The sequence below is a fragment of the Rhincodon typus genome, chromosome 30 (genome assembly GCF_021869965.1).
Source record: "Rhincodon typus isolate 14 chromosome 30, sRhiTyp1.1, whole genome shotgun sequence".
NCBI classification, from domain to species: domain Eukaryota; kingdom Metazoa; phylum Chordata; class Chondrichthyes; order Orectolobiformes; family Rhincodontidae; genus Rhincodon; species Rhincodon typus.
In genome coordinates this window covers 23,839,207-23,851,553 of record NC_063361.1, presented here as the reverse complement: position 1 = coordinate 23,851,553, position 12,347 = coordinate 23,839,207, and positions in this window count along the sequence as shown.

Sequence of the window (12,347 nt, the reverse complement as noted above, 5' to 3'; positions counted from 1 at the left end):
ACTATTTTCAGCATCCAGACATTTAGATGGGATTCTACTTGTGTTTCTGTGATAGCTGAGCCATCGTCAGAATTTACATCATGGCTGGGTTGGCAAGTGTGCTAATGAAGTTTGCCAACACTTTTGTGTTGACAAGGGTGGAATCTGAACTCTGTGGAAAACACTGTGCTAAGTTGATGCTAGGCTCCTGTGTGCTCCTTAATGCAGGCCGCAGGCTTTCTGGCGGGCCTGCCAAAACAGATCCATTATTTTCCTCCTCGGAAGTAATTGTGGATGAGCATTAAGCAGGGGAGGATACCAGTAATCTTTGGTTTTAATCACACTGCCTGCCATGGTTCTCATCTTTGGCGACTCCAGTGATGACAACCCTTGCTTTCTCCATCAGGTTAAGGGCGTGCAGCCATGTATGTCCCCACTCTGTCATGTGCCACATTGTTCTACATAACAAAAGCAAGTGTTACCAATGAATGTAATACAAATTAAGGGTGATGTGGCTGTCATGCATGTGTGGCTGGCATGTGTGCAAGCTGTGAGATGTGGTCCAAGGTTTGCAGCTTTCCCATGGTGAGGTGAAGCTTTCAGTGATGGTTGTGAATCGTGATTGGTTTGAGATTGTTGCCCGGTGAGTGCATTGAGCAATGTGTGAAGCTGGAGTTGCAATTGTTGTTTACTGACCTTGATCATTCATTTGAGATCCTTGAACTTCTTGATGCACAGTATCCAAGTCATTGGGGTTAGATTTATGGCATCGATCACCATTCCTGTCAAAGTAAAATCTTCGAACCCGCCCTCCAACTGAATGTGTCCTCCTTATGTCCACTGTGTGAAAATCATTTTATCTTTACCTTATGCTACAATGACACCTCCATTTAAGAGGTGTGAGTTGGCTGAAACTTGCACTGACCTCATGATTATGTAATCGCTGTTCAGGTATGTTGCTACTCAACATGCTCACTGCACGTAGCAATCATTTAAACTTGGTAGCATGAAGTTTACAATTCTCTGCATTGTTTGTCTCATTGCAATGAAACATGACTACACATCTAAGGAGATACTTCCCGCATGATTGACTGTCAGCTGCAAAAGAATTGTCTTTAATTTTGTTTTATTCATTCAAGGGATGTGGCCATTGCTGGTTAGGCAGCATTTATTGCCCATCCCTAATTGCCAAGAGGGCAGTTAGGAGTCAACCACATTGCTGTGGTTCTGGTATCACACGTAGGCCAGACCAGGTAACGATGGCATTTTTCTTCCCTAAAGGATGAGTGAACGTGATGGGTTTTTTCCGACAATCAGCAATGGGAATTCATGGTCATTATTAGACTCTTAATTTCAGGTTTGATTTTATTGAATTCAAATTCCACAATGGCTGGATTCAAATTCAGCTCCCCAGAACATTACCTGGGTCTCTGGATTAACAGTCCAGCAATAATACCACTAGGCCATGGCCTCCTCTTCATACAGAAACATTGCCTTTTGTGCATTATCAAAATAATAGCCCATTAAACTAGTAAAATGATAACGGACCTATGCAAAGCATTGATGTGGATTTCCCCTTCAATGACTTTTCTTCACCAAAAGATTACAAATCATCATTGGACCATACAGAGTTACAACTGATTTAAGGTGATGTTGAATGATTGGTCAGGCTAAGTTGTGCAATTGCTTTTCTGAAATGGGAGACGAGGTCATTGTAACAAATCTTTCAGCTGGAAGGTAGGCCTCGTACTTGTGTTTGCATAATCCAGTGGGGGGGCGGGGTGGAGAAATGGCTGAAGTTCTGAGGAAGGGTCACTGAACCTGAAACATTCTCTCTGATTTCTGTCAACAGATGCTGCCAGACCTGCTGAGCTTTTCCAGCAATTCTGTTTTTGTCTCTGATTTTTAGTGTCTCTGATTTGTTTTAATCCAATATAGGGAAACTTGGAATTCGGCAAATTAATTGTTCTTCTCCCTCCTTTGTCTATTTTCTTGCTTCATTTCACCAATTTCTTCCCTACACCATTTGTATCATAATATAAAACAAAGAACTGTGGATGCTGGAGATCTGAAACAAAAGAAAACAAATTGCTGGTGAAACTCAGCAGATCTGGCACCATTTGTGAAAAGAAAACAGGGTTAATGTTTGAGTCCAGTGTCCCTTCTTCAGAACTTTGTGTACCATATGTATAATGCTTTAGCCCTGTTTGTGAATTGTTGCCCCTATCTAAGAATTATTATTGTAAGAGGTGAGTGAGTATCCATTTTAACTTAATCACGCATTATTTAAGGTTTCCTTTTTTCAGTTTGGTGCTTAAACACAATATATAAAAGCCAAACAATCATTTTCATTCAGTGGGAATACGAAATTCAAATTTAACTAAGGTATGAAAAAATCCCTCTTTTGCCTTAGGCACTTGTTGCTGACAATGCCTTGACAGCATTTTACTGATGTTACTTGCCATTAAGTGACACTGTGTGACTCCTTCCAGTTTGGATGCAGTTTAAGGGTCTGACCAGATGGTGAAGCTCTGAATCATTTCTAAACACTGAACAGTGAAAGGTAAAGTGACCATAGTCCCAATCTCTCATTCGAGAGAGATGACTGGTGGTGGTTTAATGTGAGGATCACCATGCTTTGGGCAAGGAACATTCATGGAGACCTGAGCCAGTGCAGGAATTGAATTGATGCCTGTTGGCTATCCAGCCAACTGAGCTGAATAATAGTTACATAATCAATGCAGAAACACAAATGATACTGTCGCTGCTGTCTTTTCCAAACATCTGGGAATCTTCATAGTTGGAAGTTTAAACTTGCCCGTGTTCCTTTAGTTAAAAGCAAACTTTGTGCACGTGCAGTTCTTCCCGAGCCACGGCTTCAGTGCTGAAGGTGATTTGAATAAATTTGGAACACATCTCTCAAATCAAAGAAATAATTTCATGTGAGAGTTGAAAGCCATTTGGTCTTAGAGCAACATTAGAAGACACCAGGAAGCATGTCCCCGACCCCTCGATGAGAAATAATGTGGAAGAACAATAAAAAGGTAAATGTATTTCTCCTCAAATTTCCCTTTTTTACTGTTACTCTTTCATTGTTAACTTGTTTCTGGATACGATCCATGAAAGGCCATTACACTAGTGCTTTATCTGAATGTCTTATTAGTCAGTATAGGTCCCTGGCTATAAGCAGAAACCCATCAATTTCACTGGAGGGGTACTGAGGCTGAATTTGCTAACTCGGGACAATGTTCAGACACTTTAATTCTATGTTAATAAAAAATTCCCTTGTGATAAGAGTAATTTTCATGGGTGCATTTCAATCAATGAGAATCTGCATGTGTGTATTGATATTCCATTTGCTAAAGTTTGTTTAATTGCACTGAACCTTTGTATTTCTTGCCAGTTTTGTTTTGTTTCAAAATTTCTCACCTTTTTTTAGTTTCATAAGACACTATTGCAGCTCACATATATTTGAAAAGAAAATTTCTTAAGTCAACATCACCATCAACTCTGCAAACTGTGAACTGAAATGTCCAAAAAATACACTGTGATCTTGTTAATGATTGGAAGAAGGGAAGACCATTAGTCATGTTTTGTATAGTGAGAAATTGTGTAAAGATTCAAGCCACAGCCACATTTTTTCTAAATTGTAACTGTCTTAGCTAGTCACAATTGAGATTCCACTCAGGATTTGATTGTTAACTTTCACATTTATCTTGTTGGCTGTAATCAAAGTGACCCTTAGCAAAAGTGAAATGTGATTAGCATTCATTTTGTAGCTGTCCTTTTAGATAACAGTAGCGTAAGCGACCTGACAGCAAACAGGATATTGTGAATTCTAGACACTTTTTACAAGTTCAAGACATCTTTAAACTCACTGGTTTATTAATGCCAAACTTCACATCATGAAACAATGTGCTTTTAGAGCAAAACAGGCATGGTGTGATGGTCCTGTTCAGAATGAGGTTTATAATGAAAATGATTTCTGGTAGAGCACGTGGTTTCTAGTAATTGATTGTTTATCCCATAGATAACCTGGTCACACAATTAAAGGGGCCGATTGCAGCCTTGGGTGACTGTGGATGTGGAGTTTGCACGCTCGCCCCAAGTCTGCGTGGATTTCTGTTGGGTGCACCAGTTTCATAGTCCAAAGATGTGCAGGTTAAGTGGATTGGCCGTGGTAAATTGCCTGGTGTGCGGGGATTTGCAGGCTAGGTGAATTAGCCATGGGAAATATGGGGTTATAGGAATAGGGTATCGGGCTAGATCTGGATGGGATGCTGTTTCATAGGTTGATGCAGACCTGATGGGCCCAATGGCCTCTTTCTGCACTGCAGGGAATCTGTGATTCTAACAAGCTAATTATACAAGGTGAATGGATTGTGGGTGTGGCTCTGGTCTCAAGTAGTGTTTTAGTTAGAACCAGCTTCTTGCAAGATGCATCTCCTTTCAGCAGAATTCATTTGAAATTCTGTGTGTTGGGTGAAAGAGAGTAACCTGTTCAGAGATGTGTAATAACATCTCTGAAACAAGTGGGACTTGAACCCATGTCTCCTGGCTCCAAGATAGGGACACTATCACTGCACCACAAGGGACATCTGAAAGAGTTTAAATGTCTTGTTAACTGAAGGACTCCTCACAGTATGTTGGACTTCTGGAATAGCCAAGCTGAATAGAGGGCTTTGAGGAGGATACCAAGAGAGAATTTTAGATACAAGATTCCAGAATTAATGAAAATCTGAACCGGAAGAGTTCTGACTTTAGGTGTGGCAACACGTAAGAATCCAATGTAGAAGTCTACAACTATGGGATGGTTGGAGATTTGAAGGGACAACCTTGCTGGAAATAAGCACAAGGCTCAAGAGCCCTTATATGAATATTTAAAGTAATACTCCGATCAAGTGGTTAATCTTCCAATTTCTATTATGTATTTAACTTGCGCGATTGGGAGTGTAAGTCAAATGGATCTTGAAGGAAATTTTGAATTGATGTAGCAAAATTCTTTTTGATCTCAACAATGTTACTTTATTCTTTTCGTAAATACCTGGGTTTTTGGACACTTCCATTTTTAAAAATTGGTTTTATTAATATGTAACACATGAATTATTTAAATCCTATACATCATATTTTATTCAAAATGTCTACTGACCAAAGAGGTGTTACATAAAACTGTTTGTATTTGTGTAACAGTTTTCACAACCTCAATGTTCTAAAGTGCTTCACCATCAATTAAATTCTTTTTGAAGTATGGTCTCAATTCCAGGGAAATGCAGCAGCAAATTTTAAGCAAAGTAGGTGACGTGAATTGCAGTGAAATAAATAATGAAACTATTTTGTGTTTCGATAGTGGTCAAAGTATAAATGTTGGCAGAACATCCAGAGCACTCCTGCCTTTGCGAAGTATCATTGGATCTTTTAACATCTGTCTGAGGGGAGTAGACTGAACCTGCTCAAAGGTAGCATCTCTATCATTGTAATCCACAATGCTAGACCAGCATTGATTATGTACTCAAGTTTCTGTAATGGGGCTTGAAGCAATAACCACTGACTAGTCAGTCTCATGGAAGTGAGAAAACTTGTTGGAACAACAATTCACGGGGAAAAAAAGTAAATAAGCTTTTGGAAAGTATAGTATAGGTAATGAAAGTCAGCCCAATTTGTCAAAGATCCACTCTGTTCATCCTTTCTGGATAGCTGATCTGAGAGATTTAAAATCTATCATCTTTCCAAATCCTTTTTGCACCATAACTAGTCCTTAGTCCACTGCTTGACAAATCTGGATTTGCAGACAACATCACCACCCTACTAGCTGAAGAATTACACGTGTTTCAGTGTGTGACCTTAATGGTGCCGAGGTTGGGATACATGTTGGGTATGAGAAAACTCAGATGATGACTGGACAGCAACGAGACCCAACCCCTGTCACCCATCATCAACAGAGAACAAAGCATCAACAATACCAACCACTTTTCCTACCTGGGGAGGACCATCTCTGAGGAGGGTGATGTAGGGATTAATGCTAACACAAGAATTGGCAGAGTGGCTTTAGATTGCAGTGGCTCCATATGGTCTCGACATGTGATGTTATATGAAACTGTGACTCTACATTTCCGTAGTGGAATAACTGCATTCTATGCCAGTGAGTTTTGGAAGAAAACAGGAAAAGTGTCACGTAAGTTGGACATCTTGCCATGCTATGTACATATGATCCTAAGCAGCACATGGAGAGACAGCATCCCCAACCAAAAAGTGGTACAGAGGACAGGACTGCTTGCCGGTCACTTATTTTCCCCCCTTGGGATGTAAGCCTCATTAGAATGGCAGTGGAGTAGACATCACCAGGTGGAAGAGGATCAGGATTAGCCAAAGAAGACCCAGTGAAATATGTTTAAGGAGGATGTTCAGGAATAGAACACTTCCTGACTGAAATGACACTGGAATGACTGCTGGCACAGTCTTAGTGTAAATTACCCCCAAATGAGACCAGAGGAACAAAATGTAGTTTTATATAAGTTCCTCTATATCTGTCTTTATGTTTATTTTATTCTTTAAAAGACCAAGATATGAATCAACATTATTTGCACAGTCTCTTCCAGAAGGCAGGATGCAAAGACCACCAATCTTTGTACTTCTGCTAGAGCTGCGGTCTTGACAGTTGAGTATTGGACTCTGGGCCTCAAGCCATCAAACCTGACTCACTGATAATCTCTGGATTTATTTTATAATATTCCTTCACGGGATGAAGGTGTCACTAGCTAGGCCAGCATTTATTACCCATCCCTAGTTGTGCAGTGGGCAGTTAAGGATCAATCACATTACTATGGGTCTGGAGTCACATGTAGGCCAGACCCGATAAGGATGGGAGAGTCCTTCCTTAAAGGACACCAGTGAACCCCAGATGGGTTTTTCTTGCCATTTGACAATGGGTTCATGGTCGTCATTAGACTCATAATTTCAGATTTATTTTTACATTGGTTTCAAATTCCACCATCTGCCATGTTGGGATTTGAACTCACGTCCCCAAGAACATTCCTGGGTACAGTGATAATACCACTGGGCCATCATATCCCCTTAATTTTTAGATCATCAACATGAGATCATTGGCAGTCTTCAATATTGTCTGCTAAATTCATCAGGATAGAGCAATACAAGAGAAATAATTCCTGTATCATCAGCAACTTGAACCTCCCTCCCCATAAGAGATCTTCAAGATCCCTCAACTCACCACATAGCTTGACAATGCCCTTTCTGGATGTGAACCGAATACCTTTTAAGTTAATACCTGAAAGAAAACCTGGTCAGAAAGCACCCTCCTAAATAAACATAATGTCTCTGAGTCCAATATCTTGCTTCTCAGACTTCAATCTCTCAAATCCCACCAACCCCCTCTCTCTCACTCTCTCTCTCTCATACACACATGCGCACATCAACTGTGGTGACCACTTCCAATGCTTAAACCTCCTAAAGGGAGAATATTCGTATACTCCAATTTCTTTGCTTCCTTAATCTCAGTTTCTCATTTTCTAAGTAATATGTAACTTTATTTTTCTTGTCACCATGTAATAATACATTTAACAGGTTATTATTCATCAAATACAAATAAGCAAATCAATGTAGGGGTGTTTTTTTAAAAATGAATCATGGAAAATGTGGTTAATAACATGTATATAGACTTGCAAACAATGTTTGCCAAAGTATCATTAAGCAAACTTGGAATTAATAGTGTAGTGATTGTATCGATACAAAGTTCTCCGAAGACTTAAAAGCAGAATTGTGATAGATGATGCTTTTTCAGATAGCGGCTGTTTGCTTGCAGTGGATATAAGATTTTTTTTTGACATATACTCAAGTTTTTAGATTATTTCAGAAATAAATGTTAGCAGCTGATGCAACATTTAGAAATGCATTAAATTGAAAGATGCTGATAGGAATGCAGCAGGCAGTTAACAGGAAATGTTTCAGATTTTTTTCCCCAGTTACTTCACACCTCTAAAGCAGGTGGGACTTAAATCTGGGCTAACAAGGTGTAGAGCTGGATGAACGCAGCAGGCCGAGCAGGAAAGCTGATGTTTCGGGCCTAGACCCTTCTTCAGAAATGGTCTAGGCCCGAAACGTCAGCTTTCCTGCTCCTCTGATGCTGCTTGGCCTGCTGTGTTCATCCAGCTCTACACCTTGTTATCTCAAATCTCCAGCATCTGCAGTTCCTACTATCTCTTAAATCTGGGCTTCCTGCGTCAGAGGTATGGATACTGCTACTGTACCACTAAAGCCTTCAGGGAACTTTTGTTCTATATTTTCACGTCAACCAGATCAGACATGCTATTATATGCCCCTGAAGCCAGTGTCTTTGAAAAGGAGTTGCTGGACCTGAAACTTTAATACTGCTTTCTGTCCACAGATGATATCATACCTGCTGAGTTTTCCTAGCAATTTGATTTTGTTTTTGATTTGCAGCAGGTGCAGTTCTTCAACTTTTAAAATAAATACTCAACCCTGAGCTTTCTGGTTTAGGTGTAGGGACGTGACCAGTGCATCTCAAGAGCATTCAGGGCATGGTATATCTTATGACAACTTTATTGAAACTGGGAACAAAAACATAAGTTATTGAAACCAGGCCTTAGTTTCTACACCTAAAATCACATTATCCTAAACAAAACAAAAGAAAGATGCTGGAAATCAGAAATTGGTTCCTCAGAACTGAAGGGGGGTCACTGGACCTAGAACATTAACTCTGCTTTCTCTGTATGGATGCTGCCAGACCTGCTGAGGTTTTTCAAGCAATTTCTGATTTTTTTTTTGCTCCTCACTCTCCTTTGCTGGTTTTATTAAAAGAAAACACTACAACCATTCTGGCCCAAAATCTCCTCTTCACTCACTTCTTCAAATAAAGTGCTAATTTAAATAAATTGGGGTGGCACAGTGGTTAGCACTGCTGCCTCACAGCGCCAGGGAGCCGGGTTCAATTCCAGCCTCGGGCGACTGTCTGTGTGGAGTTTGCACGTTCTCCGTGTCTGTGTGGGTTTCCTTCGGGTGGTCTGGTTTCCTCTCACAGTCCAAAGATGTGCAGCCTGGGTGGATTGGCCATGCTAAATTGCCCGTAGCGCTCAGGGAGATGTAGATTAGTTGGGTTTATAGGGGGATGGGTCTGGGTGGGATCCACTGAGGTTCGCTGTGGACTTGTTGGGCCGAAGGGCCTGTTTCCACACTGTAGGGATTCTATGATAAAGTTATTGCTGGACAAGTAACTTGAAGGTGGCGGGGAGGAGTGGTGCTTCCGGACACATTGAGAATGAATGGTGGGAGTGGGAGGCAGAAACGGGTTACAGTCCTTGGGGGTGCCCTGCTTTCTTTCTGCGTGTAGCCTGCAGTAACTGGAGTCGCCGGAGAGGGGCGGTAGAGGCTGCAGGCGGAGGTGAGGGGGAATCGGCAGCGGCGACGGAGGAGGGTGAGTGAGTGAGTGCGATCGTGGGGCTGTGTGGGGAAAAGGGGGTAAACATTGGAGGGCGGATGATGTGCGAATAAACCCCGCTGAGGGGGTGACGGTTTCCGAGGCGGTGGGCGATCGTCGCCGTGAGGGCCTTTGATGCCGCAGCAAAGGAAGATGTTGGAGAATGGTTGAGGATCTCCGGCCTGTCTAACCCCCTCATCCCCACTCAGGCCCGGCCGAAGCCCTCAGCTCTCATGACAGTTTTTTAAAAAAAAATAACTACGAAGGAAAAAGGAATCGCAGAGTAATTGCAAACCAACAAACCGGGGTGCGCCACTTGGCCCCTCTGCCGTTCAATAAGATCACGTCTGATCTGATGTTGACCCCAATTCTAAGGTTCCTGCAAAACCCCCAATAGATCTTTCTCCTGCCCCATTGGAAAGTCAACAATCTATCTACCTCTGCCCCCAGAAATATTTAAAAGATTCTGACACTGCCCTTTGAGGAAAGAGTTTCCAAATCGGATATGGTCTGTTTTCTTCACGTGTCGTAAATGGTCGACCCCGTATTTTTAAATGCTGACACCTAATTTTAGATTACACCATAAGACGAAACATTTTTTTCTTAACGTTCACCTGGCCAAGTCACCTCCAGTCCTTCTTTGTTTCGATTAAGTCACCTCTGACTTTTCTGAAATCCAGAGGGTGCAGCTGTCCAGTCTTTCCTCATTTCCAGTCCAGTAAACCTTCTCTGTGTTGCTTCCAGTGCATTAACATTTTTCCATAAGTAGTGACCAATACTGTACACGATATGTGGTCTCACCAATGTCCTGTAATTCTGAAGCATAACCTCCCTACTCTTGCATTCAATTCCCCATAAACAATAAAATTCTCTTGGCTTTCCTGATTATCTGAATCCTAATGTTTTCTGATTTATGCATTAGAACACCTAGATCTCTCTGCATCTCAGCTGTGCAACTGCTCACCATTTAGGTAATAAGCTTTTTCTTATTATTTCTGCAAAAATCGACAATCTCAATATTTTCCACATTATACTTTCATTTTCCAGATTTTTGCCCATTCACTTATCCTATCTACATCCCTTTAGGCTCTTTATGTCCTCTTCTAAGTTCATTTTCCTACCTATCTTTGTGCCATCAGCAAATTTAACTACCATGTCTTTGATGGCTTCATCCAAATTATTTATATAAATTGTAAGCATTGAGGACCCAGTGCTGACCTCTGTAGCACTCCACTCACGGCATCCTGCCAGTGTAAAAAAGACCCATTTATTCCAACAGTGCTTCCTGTTGGCCAGCCAATCTTCCATAGAATCCCTACAGTGTGGAAACAGACCCTTCAGCCCAACAAGTCCACACTGACTCTCAGAGCATCCCACCCAGACCCATCCCCCTATAACCCACCCAACCTACACATCCCTGAACACTGCAGGCAATTTAGCGTGGCCAATCCATCTCACTTGCACATCTTTGGACTGTGGAAGGAAACTGGAGCACCTGGAGGAAACCCATGCAGACACAGGGAGAATGTGCAAACTCCACACAGACAGTTGCATGAGGGGGACTCAAACCCAGGTCCCTGGCAGTGTGAGGCAGCAGTGCTAACCACTGACCCACCGTGCTGCCCTTCTATCCATGCTAACCTGTTACATCCAACACTGAGCACTTATTTGCCACAATAGCCTTTGACTTGCATCTTATTTAATATCTTCTGGAAATCTAAGTACACTACATCCACTTGTTCCTCTTTATGCTGTTTATCCACAGCGGAGGTTACTTCTTCAAATAACTCCAATAAGTTAGTTAAACATGATTTCCCTGTGACAAAACCATGTTAGCTCTGCCTTATCCAAGAGCCCTGGTTTAATACCTTTTTATAATAGCATCAAACTTATTCCCTATGGTAGATGTTAAGCTGACTGACCTGTAGTTTCTTGATTTCTGCCTGCCTCCCTGTTTGGAAAATAACTAATGTAACTCCTTTATTGAATCTAAAGGAAGCTTGCTGGAACCTAATGACTTTTGGAATATTGAAACCACCACATCAGTGATGTCAGGACCTATTTCTTTTCAGACCCTAGGGTGAAATCCATCTTGTCAAATCATGCTTCCAGTGGTACTTCCTTGGTAATTTTAATTTTCTTGAGCTTCTCACACCCCTTCCTGATTTTTAGTTATTCCTGGCTGTTATTTGCATCTTCTCGAGTGAAGACCAACCCAGAATGTTTGTTTAATTTGTCTGCCATCTCTTTATCCTCCATAACTAATTCCCAGACTCATTTTCTACAGGAACACTTACTTCGTTAACTCTTGTTTAACTATCTGAAGAATCTTCTCCTCTCTGGTTTCAAAGGACTGAACTGAGAAAATAATACCAGAAATATCTGAAAAAGATTGACAGGCAAGGGGCCTGTTTTTCTAAAAAAAAAGGGCTGAGGGCTAACCGAATAGAGGTCTTCAAAATTCTGAAACATTTTGATGGATGGCGAAATAATATGAGGACATAGTCACCAAGAAATTCAGTAGAGAATTTAGAAGGAACCTGTCCACCCTAAGAGTTATGGGAATGTGGAATTCATGAGACCACACGGAGTGACAGAAGCAAACAATTTGGATGCATTTCTGGCAGAGCTAGACAAGCATATGAGTGAAAAGGGGAATAGAGGGATACAATGATAGATTTAGATGAGGAAAGCATGAACTGGGCTAAATATTTCAGAGATAGGAACTGCAGATGCTGGAGAATCTGAGATAACAAGGTGTAGAGCTGGATGAACACAGCAGGCCAAGCAGCATCAGAGGAGCAGGAAGGCTGACGTTTCGGGCCTAGACCCTTCTTCAAAAATGGGGGAGGGGAAGGGGGTTCTGGAATAAATAGGGAGAGAGGGGGAGGCGGATAGAAGATGGATAGAGGAGAAGATA